Source organism: Humulus lupulus, chromosome 5 (assembly GCF_963169125.1).
Source record: "Humulus lupulus chromosome 5, drHumLupu1.1, whole genome shotgun sequence".
Taxonomy (NCBI): Eukaryota; Viridiplantae; Streptophyta; class Magnoliopsida; order Rosales; family Cannabaceae; genus Humulus; species Humulus lupulus.
Window position 1 is genome coordinate 239,453,328 of NC_084797.1, and position 16,982 is coordinate 239,470,309.

Genomic DNA, 16,982 nt, shown 5'->3' on the forward strand with positions numbered 1-16,982 from the left:
TACTATGGCATATTATGGGGTTGTTGAAGAAATATGGGAGCTTGATTATTCCTTATTTCAAATTCCTCTGCTCAAGTGTTCTTGGGTGGACAACAATGTTGGGGTTAGAATTGATGAACTTGGATTCACTTTGGTTGATTTAAGTAAGAAAGGTCACAAGAATGATCCTTTCATCATGGCTACCCAAGCAAAAAAAGTGTTTTACATAACTGATCATGCTGATGATAAATGGTCAGTTGTTTTACGAACCCCGGAAAGGCAGTTTATAGAAGATGAAAATGACGAAGAAAACGATGATTTTTTCCATGACAATTTTATTGTTGGACAACCAATACATGAGCAAGTTGAGAAAATCCATGATTTCCATGAAGATGATGATGATGGGGAATTCATTAGAAATGATATTAGAGACGGAATATGGGTAGATTGTGGATCAACCAAGAAAAGAAAATGTGTCCAGTGAGTAATGTATTCATTTTTATGTTAAATATGTATTTATTTATGTCATAATTGTAACGTTAATTCTTGTTTATGTGCAGATGACAATTTTTGAAGGGGAGAACACACCAAATAGGCGAGGCCCAACAAAGAAGAACAATATCAATAATAAAAAAGCTAAGGGAATAAAGAGAAATATTCAATTTAATGATAAAGGTCAACCTATAGGGAAAGCATATAGTGAGATGCAATCGTACCTTGGAGTTAAAACTAGGAGAACGGTCTCTCTGAATTATAAGGATTGGAGACGAGTCCCACAAGAATTGAAGAATAGAATATGGGAGGATGTATATGTAAGAAAATATTTTAATTACTTTAATATATTGATCATTTTCATGAATTACTTTGCATTTCATTAATCATTTTCTTTCTATTTCAGGGTGCCTTTAACATTCCAGAAAATTGGAAACCAGAATTAATGAAAAGTGCGGGAAGAATGATGAGAGATTTTAAGACCAACATCACTAGTGACTACATCTACCCTTTGGCAGAAGACGGTCTGATAGATGAACTCCAAATCCTTCCTAAGAAATATCCAGAACTTGACCTAGAAGATTGGAGGACAATTGTTAGCCACCGTTTATCTCCTGAGTTTATGGTACTATTATGTATATCTATTATGTATATGATTTATTAGTTTTGAAATACTAATAATTGCTTAAAAACTTACTGTTACATATTTAATGTAGGCTTTGCGGGAAGCACAACGTGAAAGAGCTCTCAAATATACTTCGAGGCATCGTACATCTCGTAGAGGGCTTGCCAATGTTAGAGAGGACCTGGTAAGTAATTCGCATCACTATTTTATAACTGTCAACTTGTTATGAAGAATATTGCACTCACAAACTTTAATTAATTGTTGTATGTTGTAGAAAACTGAACTAGGTGTGGCAGATGTAGAACGGTACCAAGTTTGGATAAGAGCACGAGAAAAGAAGAAGGTTCTTGTCACAGATTTGGACAAACAAATTGAAGCAAGAATTGTAAGTGGTTTCAAGCAAGTATTTTAAAGTAATTTAGGAATGATAAAGTTCTTATAAGTCACTAATATAAGTGACCACTGGTTTGTTCCACAGAATGAGTTGAAAGAAAAAGTTAGTAGTGGAGAAATCATTGCAAAGGGTCGGAATGACATATTAACGCAAGCTTTAGGGACACCTGAGCACCCAGGGCGTGTTAGAGCACTTGGGTATGATATTATTTTTTATTTGTTGCATTTAACTTAATTCTACAATATTTTAGTTTTAAAATAAATTTGGTTGATTATTGTAGGTCGTTTGTGAAGATTTCGTCCGTCTTTGGAAGAAAACCAAAAATAGCAACAGAAATGGCTGATGTTGTTAGTAAGAAAGATGCAGAAATTGCGAGGCTCAGAGCAGAACTTAAAGCTTTAGAGGAGGAAAAAGCTAAACAAGCAAGTGGGATAGATGATATGGATGAACACGACAATGATGACGAGCAGAGCGACGAAGAATACCACACACCGTACATGCAGGATGACACACCGTACATGCAGGATGTGTTACTTTGTTCGGATAATATTCACAATGTGGTGGCAGAGGGTGTTATCATTGATGGGGTGGGTCCACTGACTATTCATGGTGTTCAACTGACAGACGAATATGCGAGGGTGCGAGTCACCAAAATGTTACAAGAGGATGCTGAAATCCCATGTTCTGTTGGGGAGATACACTATGTTCGAGATACTTATGACGCATTACTTCCTTGGCCAAAAGATTTAATTATGACTGACCAGGTATAAACGAATTCTTTAATTTGTTACCTATTAAAATATTTGTTGGTCTAGTATTTTAATATTATTTTTACTTGATGTTGCGTAGGGTCCTCTAAGAAAGAAACCTCCTATGTCAAAAAGTTCATCCAAGGATATGTCAAAACCTCCTATGACTAGCCCGCATCTATCATCAACTAGGTCTCATGTCAATCCAGAAATCACTCTGACCGAAGGCCAACCATTTGCCGAACACATCATGAATCGCATCCATGTTAGCCTTCAGTTTATGGTGAGAGAATTTTGCAGAGTTAAGGGAATAAACTCAGTCGTCTCCATTCCAGTGGACCCATCATTCATGAATCGCGAGTCAATCTTCCTAACTTCAGAGGATGTGGAACAAGTTGCTACCTTGCATATGATTGGAGGCTCAGCAATGATATTCGGATTAAGGTATCCCTTAAACTAATTCTTTGGAATGATAGGAATTTAGAATCAGTTATGAGTACTGCTCTGTGATCTGTTGAAAATTTTCATAGACATTGAATGTTTACAGGTTTGGGAAGTCCTATTTATAGGGGAAACTCTGCCGAAATTTTTCAAAATATTTAACACTAAAGAAAATTTTGCATATGCATTTGGGAGTCCCTATTTCCAAATCAGCGTGTCTATTACAAGTTTTATGACATTGAACGTCTTAGCATTAATAATGTTAACGATGTAGAACGATCAACCATTGACTTGGTGAATTGGTTGATGACCATGGATAGAGTTGGTCAACTTTACTTTATACCTTGGAACATACGGTAAGAAATAGTGTAAACTTTTCTTATTTGATTAGTCATATATTAAAAATTTAATTATTTTACTTAACATACGCTTCTTATTTTAGGGAACATTGGATGTTGGTGATTGCTATGCCAAAAGGAAAAATCGTGTTCTTAGATCCATTGAAATCACACAAACGTCCAGAAGAAATTGATTCAATGATAATGAGGTAAGTTTTAAATTTTTTAAAATATTTCTTAATATGCAACAAATATTACATGTTACTACATTTTAATAACTTTTGTTAATTTTCTTTTTAAATAGTGCATATTATAGAGCTTCTTCCAATGCATTACTCGGCAATCTCACAAAGATATTCAATGTTACATGTCCAAGACAACCACAAAGTCATGAATGTGGTTTTTATGTCTTGAAGTACATTAGAGATCTTGTACGGGCATCAAATGCAATGACTACCCTAAAAGAAAAAGTAAGTTCATTTTTTATAATTTATTTGCTATCGATAATCTATGAAATTAATTTATATTTATTAATTTTACAGTTTGGTGGGAAGACGCAATATTGTGAGATTGCAGACCTCTTGCCAATCCAACACGAATGGTTAGGCAAATTGATGACATACATTTATCAGTAAGCCTATTTTGTTTAGTTGTAAGTTTAGTCTTTTGTAAATGTATTAATGTTAAGGCTAGTTATCTTACTTAAGTACTTGTATTTTATATGCTTATGTACAACATTTTTAATTAATAAAAGTTATCATATTTTCATTCTGATGAGTCTAGTTTTTATGATGTCTTGGTGATTTTTTTAGTAGTCTTTTATTTTGTTTTTCCTTGTTTTAGTGCGGGTTTACGCTTTGTTTGGTTGTTTTTGTGAATATCAGGAAGAATTGAGCATGTGGAAGGAAATGCCAAAGAAAGGGAAGAAATAATTGAGTTTTTCATCATATTTTGATCAAGAATGGTTCTCAATACCATTTGGAAGTGTTGGTGAAATTTTGGGATGAAAACTTGAAGAATTGAAGAATTCCTTAAGAGCCACGGCATGATCAATGTAGGGCCGCGGCTAGGGGGAGAAACAGAAGCATGGTTTTTGAGGACATCTTCGGGCCGCGGCATGGCTAGGTAGAGCCGCGGCATGGATGGGCATTCTGCCCAGAAGACAATGATGCGGGCCGCGGCATGGCTTCAGAGAGCCGGGGCATTGAAAGGATAGTCTGCCCAGAAATTTTGACACGGGCCGCGGCATAGTGTATGTAGAGCCGCGGCCCGCCTCTCTAAAATCTAAAAAATCCTAGGTTTTAAAGGACGAAAAAGAAGAGAGAAAGGGGTACGGACGAAGGGAGGAGTTCTGGTGTTGAAGGCTCAAGCTTAGAGTATTTTTACATGTTTTTCTTCTTGATGTTATCTTTAAATTCTGTTGTGATTAGCACTATGACTATGAACTAATTTTCTGTTTAGGATGTTCAATTGAATCACTTGAATTTCTATTATGACCTAATGCAATTTTAACTTCCTCTTCTCCAATCTTCTTCAATTCCTTATAACCTGTTCTTATAGATTGATTATTGATTGGCCATCTTTAGTCATATATATATATATATATATATGTTTTTAAGTCAAAATCTGAGAAGTGAGATTTAATTATGCTGTGGTTATATTGGACATAATTCTAATTTAGAACGAAAGTATCTGAATTAATTGTGTAACTGTTATTAAGTTGTGGAATTTAATGCTACCTTTGTGGTTCAATTTACCATAGAAATATAGGAAATTGTCACCTAGGTTGAGTTTATAATTCATAGAATGATTATAGGCTGTTGTCTCAACTTGTTAATTGAATTAGGTTAAAATAAGAAGAATTCATACTTGGCATTAGGGAATAATAGGAAGGATAGTTGATGAGATTGAATATCCTAATTGTTTCTCAGTGATTGAATTACGAGTTTTTTTTACTATTAGTTATTATTCTATTTAATTGTCGATTATTATTTCTGCACTCTATCGATTCTTTTGCTGTATTTTACAAAAAAAATCAAGAAATTTTAATTCATCAAATAGAACAAGAGATTAATTGACTGGTAATTGATAATTCAGTCCTTGAGGACGATACTTGGTTTTACCATTTTATTACAAGTTTGCGACTGTGTGCACTTGCATAGCAAAATTATCGCAACAAGTTTTTGGCGCCGTTGCCGGGGACTGAAAATTATCAATATCAGTCTAATTAATTTTTATTCTAATTTGATTTTAATTTCTCTCGTTTCTAATCTGTTTAGTTGCTTAATTTGTCTATCTCAGGTGAATTTTGGTATATGCGTGGCAGAAAAGGAAAAGCCACACTTGTTCCTCTGAATCCCGAGATCGAAAAGTCTTGCAATCAAATCAGAAAGAATAAGAGAGAGACCCAGAATTCTGTGAAGATGGCACAGAATGATGGGGATGGTAGGAATGGTCTAAATCCAGGAGTTGTCCAAGGGGTTCAGGCTCAGACCAACGCTGAGAGGAGTCTGAGAGATTATGTGCTACCCACTCTGACGGGAGTACAAAATAGTATACGCCCACCAGCTGTAGAGGCCAAATACTTCGAAATCAAGCCTGCTATTTTACAAATGGTGCAGTCCTCTGTGCAATTCAATGGGTTGCCCTCTGAAGATCCTCACACCCATTTGTCCAACTTCCTGGAATTGTGTGGAACCTTCAAATATAATGGGGTGAGTGATGACGCAATCAAGCTTAGGCTCTTCCCATTTTATCTAAGGGACAGAGCTAAAAGTTGGCTGAATTCTCTGCAGCCAAACTCCATTGTCACTTGGCAAGATCTGGCTCAGAAATTTTTATCCAAATTTTTCCCTCCGTCAAAGGCTGCTAAATTGAGGGGAGAGATAAATAACTTTTGCCAGAATGACGGAGAGTCACTGTATGAAGCTTGGGAACGGTTTAAGGAACTCCTGAGAAGATGTCCTCATCATGGCATAGAACAGTGGATGCTAGTACAGAATTTCTACAATGGTTTATGTCCGACAACCATAACCATTATTGATGCTGCAGCGGGTGGCACTTTTATGAGCAAGAGCGCAGCTGGTGCTTATGAACTGCTGGAGGACATGGCTACAAACAACCATCAGTGGTCTGAGGAAAGATCATCAGGAGTCAGAAAGGTAGCTGGGGTGCATGAGCTAGATGCAATCACTGCCTTAACAGCGCAAGTAGCCTCTTTGACCAAGCAGTTGCAACAGAGTAGTGTGTCTGCTAATGCGGTTCAGATGGCAGTGAGATGTGAAATGTGTGGTGGTGCTCATTCTGTCGATCAGTGCCCTATCTGTATGAATAACACCCCCATGGATCATGCTCAAGTTCAGGCGGTGGGAAATTTTCAGAGGCCACTCAATAATCCATTCTCCAACAACTACAATCCTGGGTGGCGAAATCATCCCAATTTTTCGTGGAAGAATAATCAAGGCCAACAACCTCAGTTTCAGGGTCAATTTCAGAATAACATGCCTCAGCCACCTATGAATCAAGCTTCGTCATCAATGCAACCTAGGCCTCAACAATCAATGCCTCAACCTGAGAGACCTAATGAACTGCAAGCAGCCCTGTTGACTCTTACTAACACTCAGACTCAATTTATGACTAAGACAAGATCCTCCATTCGAAACCTTGAGACACAGGTTGGGCAGTTGGCAAATATGCTCAATAACAGACCCCAGGGAAACTTGCCAAGTAATACTGAAGTCAACCCCAAGGAGCAAGTTCAAGCAATCACTTTGCGAAGTGGGAAGCAAACAGAGAAACCTAGACCTCCACAGGCAGTGGTTCAGAAAAAAGAGATGGGTGCACAGTCTGATTCAGAAAGGGTTACTGAAGACCATCAGAAGTCAGAACAGAGTCCCCCAGTTGTCATTGAGCAGCCAGTTAGAGTTCCATACCCTCAGAGGCTTAGAAAGACTACCCTTGATAAACAGTTTTCTAAGTTTCTTGAGGTGTTTAAAAAGCTACACATAAACATTCCTTTTGCGGAGGCCTTGGAGCAGATGCCCAGTTATGTTAAGTTTATGAAGGAGATTCTGTCAAAGAAAAGGAGAATGGAGGACTATGAGACTGTAGCACTCACTGAAGAGTGCAGCGCTATTTTACAAAGGAAGTTACCCCAAAAGCTGAGAGATCCGGGGAGTTTCACCATACCTTGCACCATTGGCAAGTTTGAATGTAAGCACGCCTTATGTGATCTGGGGGCAAGTATCAATTTGATGCCCTTATCTGTGTTTAAAAGACTTGGTTTGGGGGAGGCAAAACCAACAACTGTCACTTTACAGCTCGCAGACCGATCGTTAACACATCCACGAGGTATTATTGAGGATGTTCTTGTGAAAGTGGATAAGTTCATATTTCCCGCTGACTTTATTGTTCTGGACATGGAGGAGGACACAGATGTTCCTATTATTCTTGGTAGACCATTTTTAGCCACAGGCCAAGCTCTTATTGATGTTCAAAAAGGAGAGCTTAAGCTGAGAGTTCAAGGAGATGAGGTGGTCTTTAATGTCTTCAAGTCTATGAAGTATCCGGTGGCTAGTGACAGTTGCTTTAGTGTGGATATGATAGAAAAGGTAATCTCCAAGAGAAGGATGAGCAGTGATGCCTTAGAGGCAGTATTATTGGGTGATGAGGGCGATGATGATGAGGATGCTGAGATCAGAGAATGTGTAAACTGGATCAACTCTTTCTTACCATATTGGAAAAAGTTCCAAGAATTAGCGGATGCGACTGATAAACCGCTAACCTCCATTCAGCAGCCACCACCGTTGGAATTAAAGGTCCTCCCAGATCACTTGCAATATGCTTATTTGGGAGAGAATGAAACTTTACCGGTCATTGTGTCAGCTGACTTGTCAAAGGTAGAATTGGAGAAACTGTTGAGGGTTCTAAGGGAGCATAAATTGGCCATTGGGTGGACATTGGCAGATATTAGAGGAATAAGCCCAGCGACAGTGATGCATAAAATTTTATTGGAGGAGAATAGCAAGCCATCCATAGAGGCCCAGAGAAGACTCAATCCAGCCATGAAGGATGTAGTATTGGATCAGATTCTTAAATGGTTGGATGTTGGGGTGATCTACCCAATTTCTGATAGTGCATGGGTGAGCCCTGTGCAAGTGGTACCTAAGAAGGGTGGAATGACTGTGGTGAAAAATGAGAACAATGAACTCATTCCAACAAGGACTGTAACGGGGTGGCGGATTTGTATAGACTACCGCAAGCTCAATAAGGCAACAAGGAAGGATCATTTTCCTTTGCCTTTTCTTGATCAGATGCTTGACAGATTGGCAGGCCACAGCTACTACTGTTTCTTGGATGGGTATTCTGGGTATCATCAGATCGCTATTGCACCAGAGGATCAAGAGAAAACAACCTTCACATGTCCTTATGGCACATTTGCTTTCAGGAGAATGCCATTTGGACTATGCAATGCCCCTGCAACATTTCAACGGTGCATGATGGCCATATTTTCAGACATGGTAGACCGGTGTATTGAGATTTTCATGGATGACTTCTCTGTTTTTGGCTCATCATTCGACCTCTGTTTGGGTAATTTAAAGAACGTGCTGCGTCGTTGTGAGATGGCTAATCTGGTGTTGAATTGGGAGAAATGCCATTTTATGGTGAAAGAGGGGATTGTCCTTGGCCATAAAATTTCAAGTGAGGGAATTGAGGTAGATAGAGCGAAAATTTCTACCATTGAAAGGCTGCCTCCACCAGTTTCAGTCAAAGGAGTTAGAAGTTTTCTTGGTCACGCTGGGTTCTATCGAAGATTCATCAAAGATTTCTCAAAGGTGTCTAAGCCTCTCTCGAATCTGCTTATGAATGGAGTTGTCTTTGATTTTAATGACGAATGTTAGAGGGCGTTCAATTTCTTGAAAGAAAAGCTTATTTCTGCTCCAATTGTGATAGCTCCGAGATAGGAATTGCCTTTTGAGTTGATGTGTGATGCCAGTGATTACGCAGTGGGGGCAGTTCTGGGACAGCGGATTGATAAGGTATTCAGGTCTATTTACTATGCTAGTCGGACTCTAAATGATGCTCAGCTTAATTATGCCACTACAGAAAAAGAGTTGCTAGCTATTGTGTTTGCTTGCGATAAATTCAGACCATATCTGATTGGTAACAAGGTGATTGTCTACACTGATCACTCTGCCATTAAATACTTGATGTCAAAGAAAGATGCCAAGCCCCGCTTGATTAGATGGATTCTGTTGCTTCAAGAATTTGACATGGAGATTCGTGACAAAAAGGGCAGCGAGAATGTGGTAGCTGATCATCTCTCTAGACTTGAGGTGGAGGAGACTGAAAATAAGAAAGCAGTGCAAATCAATGATCATTTTCCTGATGAGCAGTTGTTTGGGGTAAGTGAGACTTTAGCTGTCCCGTGGTTTGCAGACATAGTGAACTTTTTGGTTGCAAAAATTGTGCCTTCTGAAATGTCAAAGCAGCAATTAAAGAAATTCTTTTCTGAGGTGAAACACTACTATTGGGAGGAACCTATTCTCTATAGGCACTGTGTTGATCAGATTATCAGAAGGTGCGTTCCTGAAGAAGAGACGCAGTCCATTCTTAATCACTGTCATACTCAACAATGCGGAGGGCATTTTGGTGCATCAAGAACGGCGGCTAAGGTATTACAAAGTGGTTTCTATTGGCCTTCATTATTCAAGGATGCAAATGTGTTTGTCAAGGCCTGTGATAGATGTCAGAGAACTGGCAATATCTCGAGGAGAAACGAAATGCCTCTACAAGGGATTCTTGAGGTGGAAATGTTTGACGTATGGGGCATCGATTTCATGGGGCCTTTTCCACCGTCTTACAACAATGAATATATTCTCTTGGCAGTGGACTATGTATCCAAATGGGTGGAGGCTGCAGCAACTAGAGCCAATGACGGTAAAATTGTGCTTAATTTTCTGCATAAACATATTTTTACTAGATTTGGCACTCCCCGAGCTCTGATCAGTGATGAAGGGAAACACTTTGTGAATAAGCAACTGGATGCACTGCTGGCTCGTTATGGAGTTTATCACCGAAAAGCTTTGCCTTATCATCCTCAATCAAATGGGCAAGCTGAAGTTTCGAACAGAGAAATCAAGAGTATCCTTGAGAAGACTGTTGACAGTTCGCGGAAAAATTGGTCAAAAAAGTTAGATGATGCGATTTGGGCATACAGAACTGCATTCAAAACACCAATAGGCATGTCTCCTTATAGGTTGGTGTTTGGTAAAGCGTGTCATCTACCAGTTGAATTGGAGCATAGGGCATTTTGGGCTATGAAAAAGTTAAATTATGATTGGAGTGCCGCTAGTGAAAGAAGACTGTTGCAACTGAATGAACTTGACGAGTTCAGAAATGAGGCTTATGAGAATGCTAAGATTTATAAAGAAAGAACAAAGGCTTGGCATGACAAGAACTTAATCAGAAGGGAGTTCCAACCAGGGCAGCAGGTACTTCTGTTCAATTCAAGACTTCGACTGTTTCCTGGCAAATTGAAGTCAAGATGGTCCGGACCATTCACTGTAGTTCAAGTTTTTCCTTATGGTTCTGTAGAAGTTCGGGGCAACTCAGGTGATTCATTTAAAGTCAATGGCCAGAGATTGAAGCCCTACTTGGGTGGTAGTTTTGATCAAGCGAAGTCTATCCTCCTTCTGAAGCCTCTCTGAAGAGGGTTCCGCGTCCGGCTAAATGACATTAACGACAGCGCTTGTAGGAGGCACCCTATATTTTACTTGTTTTTTTTTTTATACTTTTGTATTTGTAAACAATGGATATTTGGTTTATTTTTGGACTTTTAGAATCGTGAAAAACGTGAAAAATGTAAAAAATTTAAAAAAATCAAAAAAATCAAAAAAATTAAAAATTCCTTAAGGGCCGCGGCATAGCCCTATGATGCCGCGGCATTGGGGGGTTCCAGAGGCTCACGGATTTGGCATAGATGAGGAGGGTCGCGGCATAGATGAGGAGGGTCGCGGCATTGATCCCAAGTTTTCCCAGAATCACAAGGCGGGCCGCGGCATATGTCTGAGAGGGCCGCGGCATTCCAGTGTGGAAATTTGATGCGGGCCGCGGCATAGTCAAGGTAATGCCGCGGCCCTAGTCCAAAAATTGGGATAAAAAGCCCTAAATCAGCCATTATCCCATTCATTCACTCTCACAATCTTACTCACACTCAAAACTTCTTTTCTCTCTAATTTTGTTTGAGACTTCCATCAGTCAAGGAGACCACAAGAAGGATTTTTGTGCCATTCAAGTAAGTGTATCTTCTCTAATCTAATACTTTTGATTAGAGATTAGATTGCATTGTGGTGTTGTGGATTGTTCTTTGTTGTTCTTGTGAGAAGATTAAGGGTTTTGTCAATTTTTGATTGTGGGAATTATTGTTAAAGGCTATTGATTGTGGGCATTATTGTTAAAGGCTATTGATTGTGGGAATTAGTGTTTGGGGTGTTGATTGTGGTAATTAGTAAGTTTGGGGGGGAGTGACACCAAAAAGGAAAGTATACTCAAGTTCTTGAGAGCATATTTGGGGGTTTAGTTGGTTTTTTTTTAAGATATTATGGGTCCTAAGCGAAATCCCCCTAGAGGTACCTCCTCCAAGAAAGCATCCTCATCACGCACTCAACCACCACCAACACCACCTGCCCCAGCTGAGTATGACACGAATATTTTTGTGAGTAAGGATGCTGCCGAGTTGTTTAAAAAGATTTATAAAAGATCGGTGGTAAGGGAAAGGGGGTTTGACTTTGATGAGGCCCCTGCTGTACAGCACCCTGGTTTTGAACTTATAAAAGCTGAAATAGTGCGTCGAAGATGGAATTTGTTTTGTGATTCGAACCATGTGGATTCAGCCAACTGCTCTATTATATATGAATTTTTCGCCAATTTCTCCTATCAAGATGCAGAGCAGAATAATTTTGTCAGAGGAAAATTGGTGCCTACATCAGTCTATGCATTCAACCAATTACTGGGTCTTCCCTCTTTCTCTGCACAAGAGGATGAATACTGGCAGTTGGCCCATTTCGAGGAGCCAGACTATGATGCGGTGGCTGAGGTCTTAAGTATGGAAGGGGCACGTTTCAGTTATCATAATGGGAGGCCCAAAGAGTTGTTCAGGTGGCAGCTAAACCCAGTGGCGAAGGCGTGGTTTTATTTTGTGTGTGCACGTTTACTACCGACGTCTCACCTGTCTTCTGTTGATCGAGAGCGTTGTTTGTTAGTGTACGCTATCATGACTCAAAAGAAGGTCGATGTGGGCCGCATTATTCGATATAGCATACGCAACATCAGTCGATTCAACACTACCGTTGGTGTCGCCCATGGTACCTTCCTTTCGACTTTATGTAGCACTTATGAGGTACCAACCTTTTCCAGCGATCTAGTCCGGAGGCCAATGGGGGCCATCAATCAGACCTTGTTTACGGCCTTTCCTCCAGCCTGTCTTACGCAGCCTGACTCTACTCAGCCAAATAAGCGCAGCCGGGCTGATGAAACAGGGGGCCCTGATCGCGCTGAGGAGGAGGAAGTAGAAGAAGCGGGTCCCAGCAACCCACATGAAAATTTGGCAATTGGAGGACCGATTGACGAGCACACGCAGAGTACGCATGCTCGATTGGATTACATTATTCAACAAAATCAATATTTAATCCAATCGCAGCAGGCGCAAAATCAGCACTATAATGACTTTATGGTGCAACAAAATGACTATGGCCGGGCTCATATTGAGGAGTTGAATACTTTGGTCATGAGGTGGACTATGAGTTCAGCCGATGAGAATTATTTCACTCCACCACCACAGTACACTCCATATCAGTGGCCACCTCCACCACCTCCACCGCCATACTGATGTGGCGTCAGGTAAGTTCTCTTCCCTTGTTCTTTTTCTTTATCACATTGGGGACAATGTGCGTCTTAAGTTTAAGTTAAACCATCATTCTTGTCTGTACTTGCTTTGTCTTTGCTCGTGAAAAGGAAATTGAATTCAACTGTGTGCTTGGTTCAATTGTTTTAGAGTTGAATTTAAAAAGTTATGTGGGAAATTTTTAATATGTTTTGAAAAGACAACATTTTGGATTGTATTATATGAGTTTGACTAGGGTTGGTGGAATGACAAATTGAATCTAATAGAACTTGCATTATTTGGCTTTTGAGGCGAAATTCTTGATGACATGTGTTTAGAAAAGTGATTTAGGCAATTTTTTTTGGATCGATTGTGCCTTTCAAGCCGACCTTGAGTTAATTATCCTTAGTTACCCTTTTGAGCCTTGAATTTGGTTTTTGTTCTTGATCATACTATTTGAGCCTAAATTTCTTAACTTCTTTATTTTTGTTTTCCTTTCCTTTTGTTATCATAAGCATATAATCTGTGGGAAAGAAGAAGGAAAAATAGTAAGAGGTTGTTATGATTGGAATACAGTATGATTGTACAAAAAGAAGAGAGAGATAAGTCTTTGAAAAAAAAAAAAGAATAATATCACTTTGTCACACTCCTTGATCATATATATATATAGAAAATAATAAGTTTGGGGGAGTGTGATTTGAAAAAAAAAAGAAAAAAAAAAAAAAGTGATAAGTCTAGAAAAAGAAAAGAAGAAAATAATGAAAAGTGTTGTCATCTCTCTCTCTAATTGTATAAAAGGGTGATTTTTGGTGTGGTAAAGAAAAATTTGGTTGGTTTTAAGGTTTTATGCTTATGGTAACGATTGAGCTTAAATGAGAATTTCATCTACCCTTACCTAAGCCTAACACTATAACCTGTGAAAGTCCTGTTGATTTCAAAACATGTGTTGTTGACATTAGTGGAGAAGGTCGAGTAATGCAAGCATATTGTAGATGTGGTTTGTGGAATTGTATGGAATGAGTTGAGCATATATGATCGAATGCAAGTGTTGTAGTCATTTTCATGATATATTATTGATTTCCCTAATTGAACTGTATAAGTTGGACTTTAAGGCAATTGAGCTGAAATTCTGGTTATAAATATTGCAATTGAGGTTTCATGAGTGTTGGCAAAGCAGTGTAGATGGTAATGACGGTTTAGCTTGTTCGTTTTTGTGTTTGTTTCTTTTTGTTAGTGTAACTTGGTCTTTACTCGAGGGCGAGTAAAGGTTAAGTTTGGGGGAGTTTGATGAGTCTAGTTTTTATGATGTCTTGGTGATTTTTTTAGTAGTCTTTTATTTTGTTTTTCCTTGTTTTAGTGCGGGTTTACGCTTTTTTTGGTTGTTTTTGTGAATATCAGGAAGAATTGAGCATGTGGAAGGAAATGCCAAAGAAAGGGAAGAAATAATCGAGTTTTTCATCATATTTTGATCAAGAATGGTTCTCAATACCATTTGGAAGTGTTGGTGAAATTTTGGGATGAAAACTTGAAGAATTGAAGAATTCCTTAAGAGCCACGGCATGATCAATGTAGGGCCGCGGCTAGGGGGAGAAACAGAAGCATGGTTTTTGAGGACATCTTCGGGCCACGGCATGGCTAGGTAGAGTCGCGGCATGGATGGGCATTCTGCCCAGAAGACAATGATGCGGGCCGCGGCATGGCTTCAGAGAGCCGCGGCATTGAAAGGATAGTCTGCCCAGAAATTTTGACACGGGCCGCGGCATAGTGTATGTAGAGCCGCGGCCCGCCTCTCTAAAATCTAAAAAATCCTAGGTTTTAAAGGACGAAAAAGAAGAGAGAAAGGGGTACGGACGAAGGGAGGAGTTCTGGTGTTGAAGGCTCAAGCTTAGAGTATTTTTACATGTTTTTCTTCTTGATGTTATCTTTAAATTCTGTTGTGATTAGCACTATGACTATGAACTAATTTTCTGTTTAGGATGTTCAATTGAATCACTTGAATTTCTATTATGACCTAATGCAATTTTAACTTCCTCTTCTCCAATCTTCTTCAATTCCTTATAACCTGTTCTTATAGATTGATTATTGATTGGCCATCTTTAGTCATATATATATATATATATATGTTTTTAAGTCAAAATCTGAGAAGTGAGATTTAATTATGCTGTGGTTATATTGGACATAATTCTAATTTAGAACGAAAGTATCTGAATTAATTGTGTAACTGTTATTAAGTTGTGGAATTTAATGCTACCTTTGTGGTTCAATTTACCATAGAAATATAGGAAATTGTCACCTAGGTTGAGTTTATAATTCATAGAATGATTATAGGCTGCTGTCTCAACTTGTTAATTGAATTAGGTTAAAATAAGAAGAATTCATACTTGGCATTAGGGAATAATAGGAAGGATAGTTGATGAGATTGAATATCCTAATTGTTTCTCAGTGATTGAATTACGAGTTTTTTTTACTATTAGTTATTATTCTATTTAATTGTCGATTATTATTTCTGCACTCTATCGATTCTTTTGCTGTATTTTACAAAAAAAATCAAGAAATTTTAATTCATCAAATAGAACAAGAGATTAATTGACTGGTAATTGATAATTCAGTCCTTGAGGACGATACTTGGTTTTACCATTTTATTACAAGTTTGCGACTGTGTGCACTTGCATAGCAAAATTATCGCAACACATTCAAAAAAAATTCTTAACCAATTTCAATTGTAAAAATATATATAATTGTAATATCATATAATTAAATCGTTGAAAAATAATTAGGCCAAAAAATATATATATTAATTAGATCAATTAAATAAAATTAGGCCAAAATATATATATATAAAAATAGAAACCGTCCATTTAAAAATAATTAGAAATATATATTAAATAAAAAAGACGGGCACTTTCTACTTCAGTTTTACCTAAGAACCGAAGTAGAAAGTGCCCTTTTACTTCGGTTCTTAGATAAAACCGAAGTAGAAAGTAGACATTTTACTTCGGTTTTACCTAAAAACCGAAGTAGAAAGTACCCTTTTTACTTCAGTTTTACCTAAAAACCGAAGTAGAAAGTGCCCAGGATGCTAGCGTATATACACTTTCTACTTCGGTTATTATGTAAAAACCGAAGTAGAAAGTGGGGATTCTACTTCGGTTTTTAGCTAGTTTTTACTTCGCTCCGAACTACTGCGGTTGCAAATTTTAGCGAAAACCGAAGTAAATCAAGCTTAAAAACCGAAGTAAAAGCCAATTTTCCTTGTTGTGGTAGTCCTTTGTGAAAGCTAGAGTTTATAGAAGAGATAAAACAAAACAAAAAAAAAAGAGGAAACTCTGCTGCAACTGAGAAAGAAGAGAAGCTTCAGTCCTTGAACTTAATCGGCGACGATGTTTGATAGTCAACAAATTCAATTTAGTTAGTTGACTTAAGGCTTAATTGTTTTTTTGTTTTACTTTCTTGATCATTGTAATAAATTATGTTATAACAGAATTGTTTCCTCTGTAACAAACAATTAGCATATAAATAAAGATCTCAATCAATATATGCTAATAAGTTTTTTTAGCATCTTTACAATTGTTTTCTCTTACAATTCTAAAAGTTCTACATGGTATCAGAGCCAGCGACAATGTTTAGCCGACAACGATGTTCTGCAAGCGACCAGGTGTACATCGTCGATGGAGATCCGATTCAAAGATGTAAGAGAGAGAGGAAAGAGGCTAGTATTGCATTTATTGTTTTATTTATAAATACATCTTTTATTTTATATTTAAAAAATTAGTCATAAATGTAAAAATAGTTGTGACTAAAAGAAAATTGTTAGTCATAACAAATTTGAGCAGTAACTAAATATCAATTAGTCATAAATATTTATTGGTTGAACTAAATGTACTTTAGTCACAATAAAATGTTGTGACCTTTTAAAAATTATAGATTTAAAATTTTTAATTATTGCCACAAATAATTTGTTGTGACTAAAGTATAATTTGTCAAAAATTATGACTAAAAAATTGTGACAAAATATCAAGTTTTTTTGTAATGGTAATGATATTTTTTGAAATATTGGGTCCTTCTCCGCCTTTGCCTAGGT

The 16,982-nt window shown here is 37.9% G+C and overlaps 1 non-coding gene across 1 annotated transcript; it reads right to left on the bottom strand.

Moving 5' to 3' along the window:
* Positions 1-5,888: 5,888 nt before the first annotated feature.
* Positions 5,889-5,995, bottom strand: LOC133781065 (small nucleolar RNA R71). The gene has a single exon (XR_009869861.1). It is a non-coding gene; the product is annotated as a small nucleolar RNA R71 (small nucleolar RNA).
* Between the last annotated feature and the right edge of the window lie 10,987 nt (positions 5,996-16,982).